The 17,518-nt window shown below is 33.7% G+C and overlaps 1 protein-coding gene across 1 annotated transcript in view; it reads right to left on the reverse strand.

Annotated features, from left to right (window-relative positions):
• The window catches only part of LOC118264151 (uncharacterized), an 85,198-nt gene that overhangs the window by 18,253 nt on the left and 49,427 nt on the right, over positions 1-17,518 (reverse strand). The window contains exon 3 of the mRNA XM_035576567.2: positions 11,983-12,040. The gene's annotated coding sequence lies outside the window, so the exon portion shown is untranslated. The remainder of the gene's footprint in view (positions 1-11,982; positions 12,041-17,518) is intronic.

The raw sequence follows: 17,518 nt of genomic DNA on the forward strand, positions 1-17,518 counted from the left end.
ATCTTTCCAATACCCAAATCAAAAACAAACTTTACCACATATAAAATAAATATCAATTTACAAAAACACGTCCTAAGACGTTAGTATAGTATATAAATAATAAATAATGTAGGACTTGTAAGTATAGTACGTGTAATAGTACAGGAAATGCATTCCCGACACCACGGTCCACACTACAGGTGAACGGGACTACGCAAAAACATATTCAGTCGGACACGAGGCGACACATCCCATTTATTGTAATAACTTACTGCCTACACCGGCTACTAAGCGTTAATTATACGACACATACTTTATATGAATTCTCGTATAATTAGTGTCTTCTATAATTATTTGTTGCATATGTTATGTTAGGTAATGAATGTTGCATGAAGTGCGAATGTTAATGTTTACTTGACTAGTTGATAATAAAAAAGTAATGGAATGACACGTGTTAATATAATAATTAATTTTCATTTTTCTATTTAGTTATATTTATTTTATTTATTTATATACACACTTAGATGGACTTTATGCCTTTTTCTGTGGGTGGTATACATATAGATACATGACATGTGCAGGAGAATTTACCTTATAAAACAACGATCTAAACGCATAAATTCGTCACCTGATATCTTTGTTGATTACTGGCTAAAACCCACTTCTTTCACAGTAAAAAAGATAAAAATAACTTAAAATCAACAAACCCATTTCCAATGCCATCTAAACAAACTCACTGGCGTACTAAATAAACCGTTACAGAGCCACAAAATAACATCAATAAAAGTATCAAGAACCCTATACAATCTGCTCGCCATCCAATTCTGAAAGACTTAAATATACAAGATGTAATGCTTGTGTTAATATTATCGGACATGGTGCAGTAATAACAGCTCCTGGACATGCGATCGGTGCATCTCTAGCGAATCTGTGCACTAGAGGTGTGCTGACGATTTGCCGAAGGAAATAATCATCTCGCCTCTATAAGTGGACTCCCCTACTATATGCTGGGGGCAAAATGGCTGACACTTCTTATTTGTGTATCTTGAATGAAATTATTAGTCCGTGGTGTGTTCACGTCATTACAAATGAATTCACATTTTCTATAAATTTTGTTGACCCGAATGACATAATCTCGGGGATTTGGGGTCAAAATCCCGTACTGTATGACAACATCGCTTGATTCTGTCTTTTGTCCGCAAACAAGATATGCACTGTGAGATTGAATTGCTACCTACAGGACATTGTAAACAAGACAGTACAGGCATTCGATCTATCATTGCTTTATTTTCTAAAATTTCAGCCTACCTGTTTACTATTTGACCCGTCTGCATTTTGACAAAAACAGACCCAATTGTATGTTCTGTTAAAACTAGCTGAACGTTTTTTGTTTTGGATATTTATAAACTGGAGTACAATGACACTAAGAACAGTTCATTCACAAGAAAATTAGTTTACCAGATGAGATCCAAACAAAACCGCAACAAATTACATCATTCGATAAGAATTCTTTAAAATTTCGCAATTAAGATTCACCACACCTATGAGAGAACTGTTTGGACGTAGTTTATTAGGCTTTATACATAAACATAGGCGATAACCAAACGTAATATTACTACGCCTTGGTGTGAATGTCCGCAGCGACAGATCATATTGTACGTCTCTTTCAAACAAATCATAACTTACTCGGAACTTTAAGACTTGTGAATCCCAGCTAAAATTATTAAGTACCGTTATTTTTACTACACCATGCGATCATACCCACTCATCTTTTCCTCAAAGGGATAAGGAATTAAAGACGTATAATAATACAAAACCACACAAACTTTGGAAAACTATTTTTGTTTTTTTTTAGAATATCGAACTAATTATGTACAAGGCACTTCAGCGTTATCGATATACAATATCAGTAACCCAATATCCAAGTTGTCATAAACATACTGATAAACTTGACTCTACTACGAGTTACAACAAAAACAATAAACCAACAAGAAAAAAAAAACAGATACAACTAGCGGAGGGAGCACAATAAACACTATTAAAGTAGTCGTGTATTGTCACAGTATATTAGAGGCTGAGCACGCTACCCGCGAGGTGCATGAGCGTGGTAGGGGTGCGGGCTTCAGAAACGGTTGAAGGTGCCACAGAGTGGTTTAGGAGGAATGCAGCCACTGGCACACCACGGTAACCTTGAGGTAAGGTAGCGACCATAGTGAGGGAAGCGATTTGAAATATGATGGTTTGGTGGATGATTTATTTTGTCAAAAGAAACGGTTGAATAGCGAAAGTACATAAGTAGTGTAAAATTAGTGATTTTATAAGTAAATAGGTTATCACAATTCTATAGGAAAGTACCCAGGAAGATTGCTAAATTTTTATGTCAGACTCATTTGCACTTACCGTATTGTCTTCGGAACACCTAAAGGTTGGCAAGAAAGAATGCCTGTGGCATTATTTCCGCCTTTGTACCTTTATTGTGCAATAGGTTTAAATAAATTAAATAAAAAAATGCTGCTTATATTTAACTGTTTTGCGGCAATAAAATCAAAATGATAATGATTTGTTCAATTAAAAATTTCCCAGATAATAAAATTTACTTTTCATTATTATTTTCACACTTTCTATGGACATGAAACATTCAATTAAATTGAACCAATTTACAGCGAAATTGTTTACGTTTACAATAAGCATAAAGCGGTATTACAGGTTAATAAAATAATAATTTGCAATTAAAACATATTTCTCTTTTTATGATAGAAAGTTTTCTTCACATAAAATTCACACCTGTCTTTTATATACAAGACATTGGGTATATAGAACGCGAATTTTATATGATTCTTCAAAAATTAAGAACAGAAACTTTGGCAGCCGCTGGCTCCACTAAGGCCACACCACAAGAACCACAATATACCGGCGGCTGACCGTCGAGGAATAATATCAGGCGAATAAATCCGACAGTTGCACGGAACCCGCAGCTATATCAGGCGTGTTTAGAGACCGCTGGTAGCTGATGAGTCTCGTTACACCGGTACCGGTACTTTAGTTAGTTTGTCATGTTCGCACAACTACGCCACATGTACGCTATTTTAGGAACGAACGGTTTTCACCTGACTGTGGTCAAGGAACAGTTCAAGGCCCCTCGGGAATGAAGTTCGTCAATGTAGCTCGATTTCTAGCTGAGAATTTAGAGCTATTTATGTAGTCATTTGAAGAAGTGCCTTAAGTGTACGAGAGGTGCTTTGAATGGTAAGCTGTAGTTCGGAATAAGTCATTAAGACGTGTATGGAAGGAAGATAACTTAATTACTGGGCTATGCAAGCATCCATACTGTTTCTATTAAGAATATAATATAATTCAAATAACTTTATTTGTCGATCATAGGTTACAAAAGACGTTACAAGATTTATGTTGACCAGCTATGTCTTGCCATCAGCGACGTACAAATGCATCAAAGTAATTTATTATTCATCATATAAGTCAGATCTGTTATTGAATCAAATTCGAAACGTCCCTCTGTATTTCAAAGCGAACTAAACAAAAATGAAGTCGGTTAAAAATTCAAACTCATCACAGTTAATCTCACCATAATGCCGTATTAAAAGAAATGATCCATGAAATTGATTTTACTTTTGTTAATACATTTTGTACTTATTTATTGAAAATGCCAAAGATCAAAGAACGTCGAAGTTGATAGGACAAGGACATAAAATAAAATTATCAGTCGGACAGTACAATACGATTCGGTTCAAAAAAGTTCCACGCAGGAATTTATTTCCCAGAAAAAGTAGAAGGACACCATTCTGGTTAATGGTTCCTGGATATTGTTTTACTTTATATTCATTGTGTGTAAATAAATAAACAAATGTAAGGCACCGGACAGATATCGAGAATAATTAAATGAATTCCATCTCCATAGTATAAATAAAACAGGTAACTGTAGATATTGCCGTTGCTGAAGCTATAGCTATTTATAATAAGCTATTTTCTTTAAAAACAATATTTATTAATAAATACGAACTTCGAAATGAAATTGAAATAGCTCTTTTGCATTTAACTCAAATTTATGAAGAAGTTCAAGTTCAATCAAAGAAGAAAAATAACGATGTCTACACATAGCACTAGTAGGTACATAAATAAGTATTCGCACTGCCCTCACAATACTGTAAGGGTCACTTAATTTATCGTATTTATGTATCTTCTTATAGATGTAGGTATATTACTTCTAGTTTTACCAAACATAATATTTTTATTCAATTTTGGTTTTTAGTTACTACTTTAGGTCCTCAGATACTAAAAAGAATATATTCGATTGCACAAAAATATTAAACAACCACGTGTGTGGCATACCATATAAATGGCAAAGAACTCGAATTTAAATTATTCATCGATAGAATTTAATCGGCATTCATTATTCAAAAAAAGTGTAAAATCTCAATAATAAAATCGATAAATTAAGTAACCGTTACATTATCGAGAGGGCATCGCGAATCGATACTGAATCGATACAAAATCTAGTAATCAATCGAAAGAACTAAGAGTTTTCTCATAGAAAGTTTGTTTAGGGGAAAGTAGAAAACAATGGATTGTAATAATATCATTAGTGATTGTTACAGGCTGGTTCGTTGGTCTAGTTGTCTTAAGCTAAGTAACTACTGCTGAAGGGTATGGTTTTGGCAGTGCGTGATTATACCCGTGGTTGTTAAAATATTTAGGTTGTTTTCGTTTTAAAAATGCTTTATTTATATACATAAAAATTCTAATATTATAGTATATTAATATTTAGGTAATTTTATCTTATTAGAAGCGAGAATTAAAATATATAATTTAAAAAAACCACCAGTTCTGTTACTAGGAACCTATTAGGTACCTGATAATAAATCTCAATATTACGGCCTTAAATGACCTTACTTTTCACTATCAATCACAACATATCAGTTTTAACAGAATCACTTGTCGCTCTTGCGATCACTGGACTAACAGTTACTTATTTTTATTTATTTATGTAAAAGAGATTCGCTTGACAAAAAATAAGATGATTTATTTATGAATAAAACATTCCAATCCAACCACTTCCAGATAGATGAACTTAAGTGAACTCTCTCGTCAAAAAAACTAAATCAAATGACGCTATCTGTTTTTTTCGCTCGCATTTTTTTGTTCTATCAATTTTTGATTTCGATTTATTTATACAATTTATTTCGTTATTACATTAATAGTACAATGTTTCCATCTATGTGCATTTCATGCTATTCGATACAAACATAATTTCATTTTACTACACCACTTATAAAAGTGATTTACAAATCCTTATCCGCGACTTACGACCGGCCAGCAAATAAATAATTACTTTATGTGAATATCAGTAACTAATTATAATGTGAAGTGTTTACAGAAGCTGATTTCATCTTATTTTATATTAGTTATATTAATTTATTTATCATTAGTCGCTCGTTATCGTTAATTTTTTCAAACGTTAATGTGCAAACTCATGAATATTTAATTTGATATTTTTAAATATGTAATAAGATATTATTTATTGATACTATTAAGTTGGAAGATATTAAAAAGGAGCCTAATTAAACCATTAATTAATTTTAGAATGTGGGTTGCAAGAGACAGCAATCCGGTGACTCTGGATGTAATTTGTAGAAAAGAAAAGATTTCTCGACTTATTCTATTGATTTTGTTTTTACTTTTATTGACTTTTATTTATTGATATTTACTTGCAATGATATTTAATAACCGTAAGTGATAAAAATCAATCTCTTTTATGTCTAAAAACAACCCTTAATAAGGAATTCTCCTCCTTGAACGTTCTAGTATATCCACAATAAGTCCAACTCTTGTTCATCACGCTTATTGTTTCATTATGTTATAACTGAATACTGAACTGATTGACATTTTCTAACACCTTTTATATAACTGTATGCATTACCAAATAAATTTGAATTTGACTTTAATATCGCTTTAAGTCGAAACACGTTAAACAGGGCCTTAAATCTTACACAGTTCGAAATCAAAAACGAACTTGAGCACTCTACTCTTGCAAATATACGAGGAACCTGATAGATGACGTCTCACGTCCCACGAGTGCAGCACTAACACTAAGTGAAGCTATCGGGTCGCATTGTGAGACAGGGGCGCAATCTGGCGCCCGCTAATGGCCCGGTATGCACATTACCACTGATTAACTGCGCCGGCGCCCACCGCTGCTAGGGTTACCAACGCCTTGCTTTAATGACTTCCAATACTTCCAATGTTTGTTATTTATTGATCGTTTGATGGGCTGCAAGGGTTGGAACGTTTAATTTTAAAAAAGTAATCGCAGAGTATTTCTATTGTGTAACCTAATTATAGGTTCAATTAATTCATTTTATTATTGGCGTTTTCACCTACTTTAAACCTATTTAACCATAATTAATAACTCATTTAAGGCAATAGGCAGTTGTCAGTCCTGTTATTTATCTTATTGTTATACAGGGAGGGCTTTTTATACGAACAAAATCAAACTATTCCAAATACATCACACAGATCAATTTCACCTACCTACTTACCAGACAGCCCTAAATGTAGCGAGTGCGCAACCGCACATGATCGTTTCGATGCGCGCGCGCAAAGATTAATAATGACGAATAGTTAAAGATAATAGCTAGTTAACTTGGTTAATCTGTTTCATTTTAATCTTGTTACCTACTTGTTGCTAACACATTACCATGAGAATGCGATCTTGTATCTTTAGCTTAACTTAAGCAGTTAAAGTTACTGTGAGAATTATTGTTAAATTAGTGCTGTTGGTGCACGCTCATTGTTTTTACATTTTCGCTTTAATTAGTCGTCGTAAAACATAGATTGGAACAGATAAATGCCGTGGAAGGCAGAGTTATCATAATTTAAGTGTTATGGAGTAGCAGGTAGACCTGTTGCCATGAACGTAGTACAATTCTGACCTCTACGCTATTATTAACAACTTCTAAAATCCTGAAAACCTGTCGGAAGATACTTTCTGACCTTTTATTTCCAACAAACATTTTTTCTAGGTGTAACATGACGGTTCTTAGTACCTAATGTACAGTCGTCGGCTCTCGTCAAAGCAATGTTTAGCACTTACAGTCAGAGATTGTGCTAGAGATCAAGACAATTATGCTAAGCACAGACAGTTGGCCACCCTGTCACCCACCATAACTACTAGGAATTTATTACAAGCTATTAAATGACAAACATCTAATAAACATGGGCTTAAAACCTTAACTATTCAAAGTTTGCGACGTGTAAACGTAAAACACGGGTCAAAGCTCGTTAAATCTCTATAAGAATAAAATACATAGCTAATAGGGACGTCTTCAGTATAATATTATAGCTTATTATTGCATAATTTATTGTCTTTATTTGCTGAAGATAATCAAAATTTAAACAAGCAATAAACGTACATAAGTACATATCTTTACGGCTTTGGAATATATGTAATTTCAATTCTTGGGTTGGTTTTATTAAGTTTACTGTACTCGTACATAGACTATTTACATACATGAATACGTTAAATGGTAAGTTCTTATTGCAGATAAGTACCGTAAGTAACAATAAAAATAATATGTATATTTAAAACGATTTGCGCATAAAACCATACATGTCAAGAATACAAAGTGAAGCAAGATGCAATCTCTATTACATTTAATTCACATGCACCCAGATTACGCCAGGACATGACAACCGAAAGGTGCATAATTACTGAGTAGAGGCTCCCATCGACTGACGTCAGATCACCTCCGACCAATCAATCAGCGACCGCGGAATTACTTGTAAACACCATCATTACACGTTGTTTTATTCAATAACCCAACAAAGTACTTAACTACTAGCAATCTAAATAAATTCGATGTAATGAGGTAATGACGTGAATTAAACAAAGCTCTTTTCTTTTCCCCTGCCTACCTACGAGAGCTTAAAGTAATTTGGCAAAAAAATATTACCTACGATATAATAATTGGTAAAAAAATTGCAACAGTAATTTACTAGTGCGTGAAATTATAAAATAAATTATGGATAATGGCGGCATGAAATAGAAATTTCAAGTAGGTCTTTCTTAGCTTTTTAAATCTATTACTATTTCTGTGTTTGTGATGTTTTCTAAATAAGTAGCGTGTGTCTAACTAGTAACAAGAATGCTGAGCATCTCGTGATAACTTTACAGGTGTTTCTTTCACAGGAATAGGAAGGAATTTCACTTTCGACGAAATTAGTCAACGGAAACTGATTACCTGAATAAGACATTACCAGTAAAGCATATATCCAAACTTTAGGATACATTTATCCTGAAAGTAAAAATACTTTAATTAAATCTGAATGAATTGTTAAGTAACTAAAACTGTTGATGTTTCAAAAGTACCTAAGTAATATGTACATATTTGTGGTTTAATTGGAATAAATGATTTGAAATTGAATCAAAATAATGGTCACATTATATCGGCAACGTAGGTATAAATTATTTCAGACATGTGTAGATACAATTCTAAATAAATTCTTCACCTATATCACATTAGGATTTAAAATTGCATGTACACAAGTAATGGTTGTCTGACCCATCGCTCGCAATCGCGATAGTAGCCGATTAACCTCAGTTAACTCTAATAACTCCCACCGTCTGATTAACGAGCAGCTTAAACTTAGTTTAAGTAGTTCCTCAGCCATTCCCAAGTCATCATGAAAATAAAACTTATGAAATGAATAAAGTAACTTGAGAATAACGATAATACGTTTTATCGCGGGGATCGGAGCACCGGATCGCGAAACGAGTGGTTAACACGCCGCTGAAGTAAGATCAACAATAATTTTTATATCTGATACTGTCTGCGTTAGACTTAGATTGGTTTAATCAAATCATAAACTGGATCGGTTTCCTTGAAGAGCTGTATTGGTATCTGTTTCTCAACTATAAATTGACATTTATGATAATCTTCTTAAACCTATACCTAAGTAGTAATGAGTAATAAAAAGTACGCGTGTAAACTGGAAAATAGTTCAGTGTAAGAGCCACATCATTTAAAAACTGTGAGTACAACCTCGACACGCTTCGTTACCGCTCATTTCTGCAACTTGTATTTTGGAACGTGGAAAATCGGTGTGTTTAAACATTAAACAAACAAACAAAGGGCTTCGAGATGCGACACACAATTAATCAAAGCACGCTTTCTTTGTTTTCCAATTTGACTTAATTTAAAATTTCCGCTTATTAGAACTGAGCAGACGGCGCGGCCACCACATGCACGTATCATACGAAACTAGAAAGCGTGCAGCGAACAATTAATTCGACATGTTATTGTACATGACATTGTTATATCTGATTTTAGTATTGTTACGTTACGTACTCTCTAAGTCTCCACCTGTGACTATCGGAACATCTAAACAGAATCTTGTTTTACTCTTAGCGTTAACCAGATTATATTGAAGAAAATTAATGAATGAAAATTACGAACAATGTCTTAAACACAGTGTAGTGCAACGCAATAGCTTGTTAGTAGGTAATGTGTTATGATTTATGAACACAACAACATATTGAGATTGTTAAGTAACCGTTTTTGATTATCATGAAACAACTGAAAGCTCGACTGTTCCGTTTTTTAATTTAAATTTTGTACTTTTCAAGGTGAGTAAGTTCAGGTAGCTTTGTGCTTCTTCACTCATTAAATATGATTATTATTGACATATTATTCGTACTTCCTCCCACATTCTTCTGTATATACCACTGGATACTGGACTTCTGAATCTGAACCGTTCTCAAGACTAGACAGAGCCTAAGCAGACAAAGAAAAATAAACCACCAGTTGCAATGCCCTTAATTGTTACTGGATATTAATAGGCGTGACTTCATATTAATAACAATTAACGTCCAATAAGGGCCGTGTGAACAGTAAACTATGGCAAAGTTTAAATCAATCAATAAGGTGCATGGAGTATTTATACGAGAGGTCTGACGTGACCCGCTGTAATTACAATACGACTAGCTCGACTCATACAAGTACGTGCATACTCGTTCTAATCTAATATAATGGATAGATTATTAATTACCTACTAATTGCCTTTTTAGTTAATTATTTGCAGTGAAATTATTTATGTGTTAGATGGCTAAAATATTGAGTAACAATTATAAAATGTTGTATTGTTTAGTTGGATTGATTTTAATAAAATTATTAAAAAATGTGATTAAGTATTAAAACGATGCAGTAAGTCAAAATGTTTTCGAAAGAACAATAAATAATTTTCTTTACCTACTGGTAATAGATTTGTGAAGAAAAACATGGGAAGATTGAGGGCATAAAAGGCACTTGATCCCCAATGAGATCAAAAGTGTACTCAATGGACCACCTCACAAATTCACAAAAAGGCTGTAGTAGATTTTCGAACACCAGTATCTATTAACTCAATGAAAGCAAAAACGATATCAAATTTGTTGCCAACATTTTTGCACACGCTAGTACCTTCCTCACGCATATATAAGGAAAATACCGTGAATGTTACCATGAAGGCTTGAACACTTTGCTCAGATGAAGGGGAAAGCGTTTGAAATCTGTTCACATGACTAATCATTTACTAGAGCACGCTAGCCATTGCTTCAGTTACGACACATCCATTAATGATCGAGATCAGGGTACTCTTATGTTGCTATGGCAACAGTTTATAGTGACACGGAGTTGCTGTATAGGAAATACAACGTTATTCGAATAGTTTTATGGTTCTCATTAGTTAAACGTTACTTACTTAATTGTGTCTACACAATTTACACAAAAGTCGTAATTATTGATGGTCATCAGAAGTGAGTGACTTATTTAGAGTAAGAAAAACATTTGGAGAATGGACCTTTACTATGCCTGATGCCAAATGCACACAGTATGGTATAATATTTTCGTATATAGTTCTCAAAAAAACTTCAAGTAAACTACTTGAGCTGTACCTAATGAGTAAATAAATAGGCCTTCAGCAATTAACTGTTCTCACAAGACATACATTTTTGCCCCAAGCTTACTTTACTTTTCAACGTCTAAGTGTAACGATAATAAATATAATCTACTTATTTACTGATCGTTAATACTACTACGGATTAAAAACCTGCTCAATATATTGTAGTACAAAAATTATGGGTTAACTGGCTTAACAAGTTCGTAATAAATGGCGCCAGATGCAGAAAAGATATCATAGAGTTTACTATAAAAGTATTTATTTTAATACAAACTGTTATTAGTCATAATTATGTTGAGAACAATGGCCCGTAGGTTTACTATCGTTAACTTAGGTACACATCGCTTTGAGCCCGCGGCGCGTGATTATTTTTCATGAATGATAAATATACCATAGCGCTGTTATACCTCTAAGAGATCGACAGATGTCCATTTACATAACACACGTAATATCATGCTCTTTATCCCCTTAAGGGATAGACAGAGGTGCACTTGTTAAGTATACATATGTGACACCCACTTTATGTTCGTTGCTTACAAGAAGCGACATAATGTACTAGACGTAATTGTATAAAAAGTGCCACATCTTTATATATATAATTCTTCTGTAAGTGTGTATGTCACTGAACTTCTCTTAAACGACTGGACCGATTTTGATGAATTTTTTTCTGTGCGTTCAAGGGGATCTGAGAATGGTTTAGATTCACAATTTTGTCCGCTGGACAATGTTTTTTTATTAAATTTTTAATTTATTAGTAGTTGATTTTAGAATGTTTTACATTGGACTCATCAGACGGCGCTACCATCGCAGTGTCAAATATTAATGACGTTAGATATTGTCATAACATTTGAATAATAATTTTCATCAAAACGGTCCAGAATGTTTTAGCTTATTAAAAAAATTCAAATTAAAGACGTGTAGACAGGACAACGTCTGTCGGGTCCGCTAGTTTATTTATAAAGTTGAATCTATCCCAAAAACTACTTTTGTACATTTTTATTTATTAATTTTCAGCTCTATCTTACTTAACAAATAAATACTAATGAATCTCACCTTATTGTTACTCGTTCCAATATTCTTCAGTCGTTACTGGCCGCTAAGTTCGTCGCAACTGAAACAAACATACATTATTTTTAATAATTTAAATATAAGTATTCTTATATTGGCGTTCCAGTCTCTGCCTGCCCTCCATGGGATACAGGTGTGATGTTATGTTGTAAACGTGCTAATGAGATATTATAACTTATGAAGAAATTAATCAATTCAATAATAATACATCTTTCTACATATATTAATTGTTTTTGTGCCTTTACTAGCAAATTATTCCTTATAAGTGTCATTTAATTGTGGTTCGACCATTACCAGAAGTGATAAGTATTGAATTATACTTTGATGGCACATAAAAGACCAATATATCATATTGGAGAAATCATTTTATTACATACCAGATATTATTTGTCCAGATAATGTGTAATATAATTGATCATCAGTACTATAACAATACTATGAATTCTCTGTGCGGAGAGAACTAAAAGTTAGTTTTATCGGTTTCATTATGATTTAACCGTACATTTTATTGGTGTTCGCCGTTTTCAGAAATTTGTATAATCAAGCTCTTGGTTGTACCGTAAGTTAGGTGGGTGGCAGTAAACGTTTACGATTTATGTGTACTTTTAGTTACGGGTAGGCTGTGGAAGTATTAGAGTTTAGTACGTCGATGTGGGCAGTTTGATTTCCGAAGCAATTCTTGGGTAATTATCTTTTAGTTACTCTTCCGGACGTGGGGTAAGTGTTTTTGTTATATCAATCGTCGTACTGATTGATAGCGGTATCGGCAAATCGTATAGCGGTGGAATTTACCATATATACCTACTACTGGATATCTCTGTGGCCATTACTAAAACCAATGAAAGTATAAATATTTAATAAAATGTTTAATTTGAACGTCACATTAGTATAACAGTATCGTCTCAAGTAAACGATCGGTTTCCTAGGTACAAGTAATTCCACGACACTCACAACGTATCCATAAAACCCGATTTCGCAGTGAATTATGGAGGTTCGATGTGTGTGACACGGAACTATCCAGCAGGAGTACAGGACCTCACTTACCATTGAAAAGACAGGCCGCATGCTGCATGCACCGCCTTGCATTTTACGACCACGTCTCAGATCACCGTGGGACCATAATCTTACACTTAAATATGTGAATATGTGAACCCAGATTTGTATTCATTAATATTCCCCTCACGGGTCCGTGAGGTATATGACACTTCGGTCTCAATAGATACAGTTATCTATTCTATTTGTTATCTTGTTTCTCAATATCTTTGACGATATATTATTTTACTATTATTTTTGTCGTAAATAATATGTGAATGTATGTAATAAAATAATGTTTTAATAGCGCTGGTGTAGTAAATTGTCAATTGTAGCTATAAACTTAAATTAAATTGGTATGTTTCATTTAAAAGAAAGTCATTAATCTATCATATTCATTATTTGATGCATAAAAATATCCAGGATATAATCTTATTATCATTATCTTTATCTTAATATGAAATCAATATTAAAGGTTGATATAAATATCATTACCGTAGTACCGAGAAGTGAGTTAAAGAAGAAATGAAAAGATTTACGATTTTTCTTTTATTTATAATTGAATACGTTCAGAGATTGTGATAAGTTTTATAATTATTACGTAATGATGACAGCGTGGCCATATTATACGAGACTTTATGGTTTACAAACATATAATTATGACCAATATGCCTGCTGTATGGCCTTGTAATTGCAGTTTATGCCTCGCTTCCGTTTGACGCTCGTTAAGTCGAGCGAGCGGCGAATTTCTTACTCTCATCGCGATCCCATCTAATAACTAATAAAAAAACATGTTTATATCTGATTGTTTGTTTTATACTCGCTATCTCAAGCTACTACAAAGATGGTGATGAGTTTTATGATTATTTTTAAACTATCGCCACTTCCGCCGCGATACTGAATTTCTGCATGATATGTAATGATGAGCACTCTATGACCTCTACAAGCATATTAGTATAGCATGTAATGAAAAAATTGTAGGAAATATCTACTATTTATTACCTAACATCAAAAGCTACACCTTAAATAACGGTAATTTCAGTAACCTACGTTTAAAACTAAATTCGCTGTCTAAAATAAATGAGTGAAAACTCATAAGTCAGTAACTTCTTATTAGTGTTTAATAACCTAAACAATAAACTTAAGCTAGAAAGTCGGTAAAACATAAGCAACCCTAAGTTTAACTAACCGAAATCTCAAAGCAATTGCAGATTTACTGCAAATAGGAACATTCGCGTTAAACCATCAGATATTATAACAATACATTCCTCGAGCTAACTGTTAAATTAACCTTTACAGATAGCAGTTAAACTCAATTTGCTATCATGTAGGTTTAAATATTCAATCAGTTGAACCGGAATCCTTACTAAATAGGAAATAGTTAACAATGTATGGACCACGGAGTTGGTGGGGTTGCAGCCTCGCAGGCAAATCAAACGCGATATTCTGGTACTAATCTATAACTGAGAGCAATCTATTCAGATAAGATAGGAATAAATCTTATGCCAGCCTGGAACCCATTAGTGGTTACCGGTATGGATACAATGGGCATCGACGGGAATCGATATTGCCAGTGGAACGGTACGTCCAGTACATCCACGGCTACGAAGGTATGTGAGGAACGGCATTTTCAATTTGGAGATCTACCGAGGAATTCGTTATAAAAATCATTCTAATGAAATAGGTTAAAAGACTATAAGGTATCATCCGTCAATCAGGCTGAAACTACTGAACGGATTTTGCTGAAATTTTGTATACAGACAGGGTATGAGCTGACTTAGGTGACAGGATAGGATTTTTAGAACCCATGAGAACGTGGGTGAAGTCGCTGGTATAAGCTAGTTCCACATACAATTAAGTGGATAAGGTATTTAATTATTAAGAGATGCAACTAACACGTAGTTAACATATGAATGTATAAATTTAATGTATTTACCTAAGTTTCTTAGCATTATGAACTCTACCTACTACTTCGAACGGCAGTCAATAGCTAGAAACATCGTAAAATTGTTCTATAAACGGTCTTTCAAGTATGTCTTTCTGTTACAATTAACATTTCATTTTATTTTATTCATTTCCTATTTACATAAAATGTAGAAGTGACTTCCTTTCTATTCTTTAGATATTTATTTCGTTTCGATTAGGGTTAGCACTAAGTTGAAGGGACGACGATAGCGTTCTAAATACATAGGTAATATTATTTTGTAATGGAGTTATATTACACAGTCGAAAATACTAGTCTTGGAAACTGATATTTGCACGTAGTTTCGTTTGGTACCATAAAACATTTTTTGATAATTTGGAAACTGGAAAATTGGTATTTTATGCCTTTGCAAGGTCATACCATAGGCCAATACTTAATCAACGTATACACCATGAAATTTGTTTAATTATTAGATTTTCTGCAAAATTTTAATTACCGTATAGTGCGTCATGTATCGGTTAATGTTACGGTAATATAAAAACGAAGGCCCAGACATTGGAATTACCTTTATCGCACTAATACTTATTATTACCTTGAAATCCAAATCAGTTATGCCGCTAGTTTTATCGATATACGTGTGTATTTTTACTATGTGCGTCAAACTCATAGTACCTAAATATTTTATTTCATTAAGTAGTGATTCAAGTGTTAATTGTCCTTTTATTTTCATCATTATCATATCAGCCACAAAACGTCCCCGTTCTCCTTCAATGACTTCGACATCGGCGGTAGTTGTTCGTTTTACTTTAAGTAAGAACAACTTCAGTTAAGTACATCTGCTTTTCACTAGTTATATTGTCAGTTTCATAACACACAGGAGTTTAGTTACGAGTTATGTAATTACAATTACAATTGTATGGAGTAAGCCTGGAGAACGAACATATTAGTTCGCGCTTAGCTATTTTCTTTGCAACCATCGAACTTATGAATGAGGTAAAAAGGTTCATTAACAACATTACGGTCTATAGAAAAATGTAAAGAGAAATGCCTAGGACTGGTAAATACGTACTGAATAAACTTAAATAGTACATAGCAGTAAGTCAACACTGAATAGGGGAGAGGCGGCTTCGATATCATTGCGATCCTAGCTAACGGTGCCGCGGATACTAGGCGCGCAAGCGTGTAAGGAGGTTCTAATTGCAATATTTACATTTAAATCGAGCGCTTTCGTTGTTCAGTTGTTGGTCACAAACCGATGTTAACATGGCCACTGCACGCGAAGGTACCGACCGAGATTTATCGATATTCTCCACGACTGCCACTGACCCACTAACTATACATTGTAACACAACTGGTATTCGTCTAAACCTTACTTCTGTAAACTTTATGCATCCTTGTTATACAAAGTTACTAAGCAAGAATCTATTTTGTAAAATGAAATAAAACATTTCTGGTTTGCTATGTAATTTCCTGAAATGGTCATCCTCATCACGTATTTGCATGCGTCCATTTAGCTGTCCAACAATATCTGAATCCACTAGCCACAGTCAAGTAAGATAAATGTTATACCTGCATTGTTCAATTTTTCATCGTTCTTTAGATTCACACACTGAGAGACATGTTCGCGACGGCAACGACAAATCGCTGCTTGTAATGCGACATGTCGACAAATCGCAGCGCTGACGCTATCACACAATCGCAGTGTCGAGATCGTAAATTAATATGCTACATGGAGGAGCGTTTTAAAAATGGCTTGTAGTCTTTTTCACAATGAAGTATGGTTACAATATGAACGTGAAAAGATTCAGTTTATTTATTACAATGTAGATGTGTATCGATATCGATGATTACAGTCAATAATATCGATGGATTTACCAATATAAGGAAAAGGATAAGGCAGTATTAATTACAAGATTCACATAATAACCCTTAATTATTTACCGATTAAAATTTAAATTGAAATGCATATTAATTAGTTACTTTATTGCACAAACATTCCTAAAGTGTTTCGAATAATAACTGTGTTAGCTCAGTAGCGCACCTTGTAATAAATTGACCGGTCAGCGTGAATCGTGCGCCCCCCGGCGAGTGCGACCAACGGGAGCTACGGCTGAGATTTATATCTTCGATCTAGCAAACTATCATAGAGGAGTAAGTTAATAGAGTGCGAATGTATAAACTTTACGATCCACAGGTGCTGCAAGGACATGCTTTGACAATATTTGTGTAGAACTACTCATCTGATACGCTCTTCAATGTTTATTCATCAGTGAATTATTAAAACTAGTGGTCACCTAGTGGTCGAGAAATTCGACCATATACGATTTAATTTACAATACCACTTAACATACGTTCAAGGATAATTTTTATTTAACTCAAACTCAAACAAACTCTTTTATTTAAACTCTATTCATATGACACGTGAGAATATCATCGCAATGTCTATCGATTTTGACGTTTTGTCAAGTACGATCAGATACTGTGCATGTGTGTGTAATGTTTTATTTATTGATTTAATGTACTTTATAAGCATTATTTTTGAAAAATATTAGCGTTCTGTACTTC

Source organism: Spodoptera frugiperda, chromosome 26 (assembly GCF_023101765.2).
Source record: "Spodoptera frugiperda isolate SF20-4 chromosome 26, AGI-APGP_CSIRO_Sfru_2.0, whole genome shotgun sequence".
NCBI lineage: Eukaryota > Metazoa > Arthropoda > Insecta > Lepidoptera > Noctuidae > Spodoptera > Spodoptera frugiperda.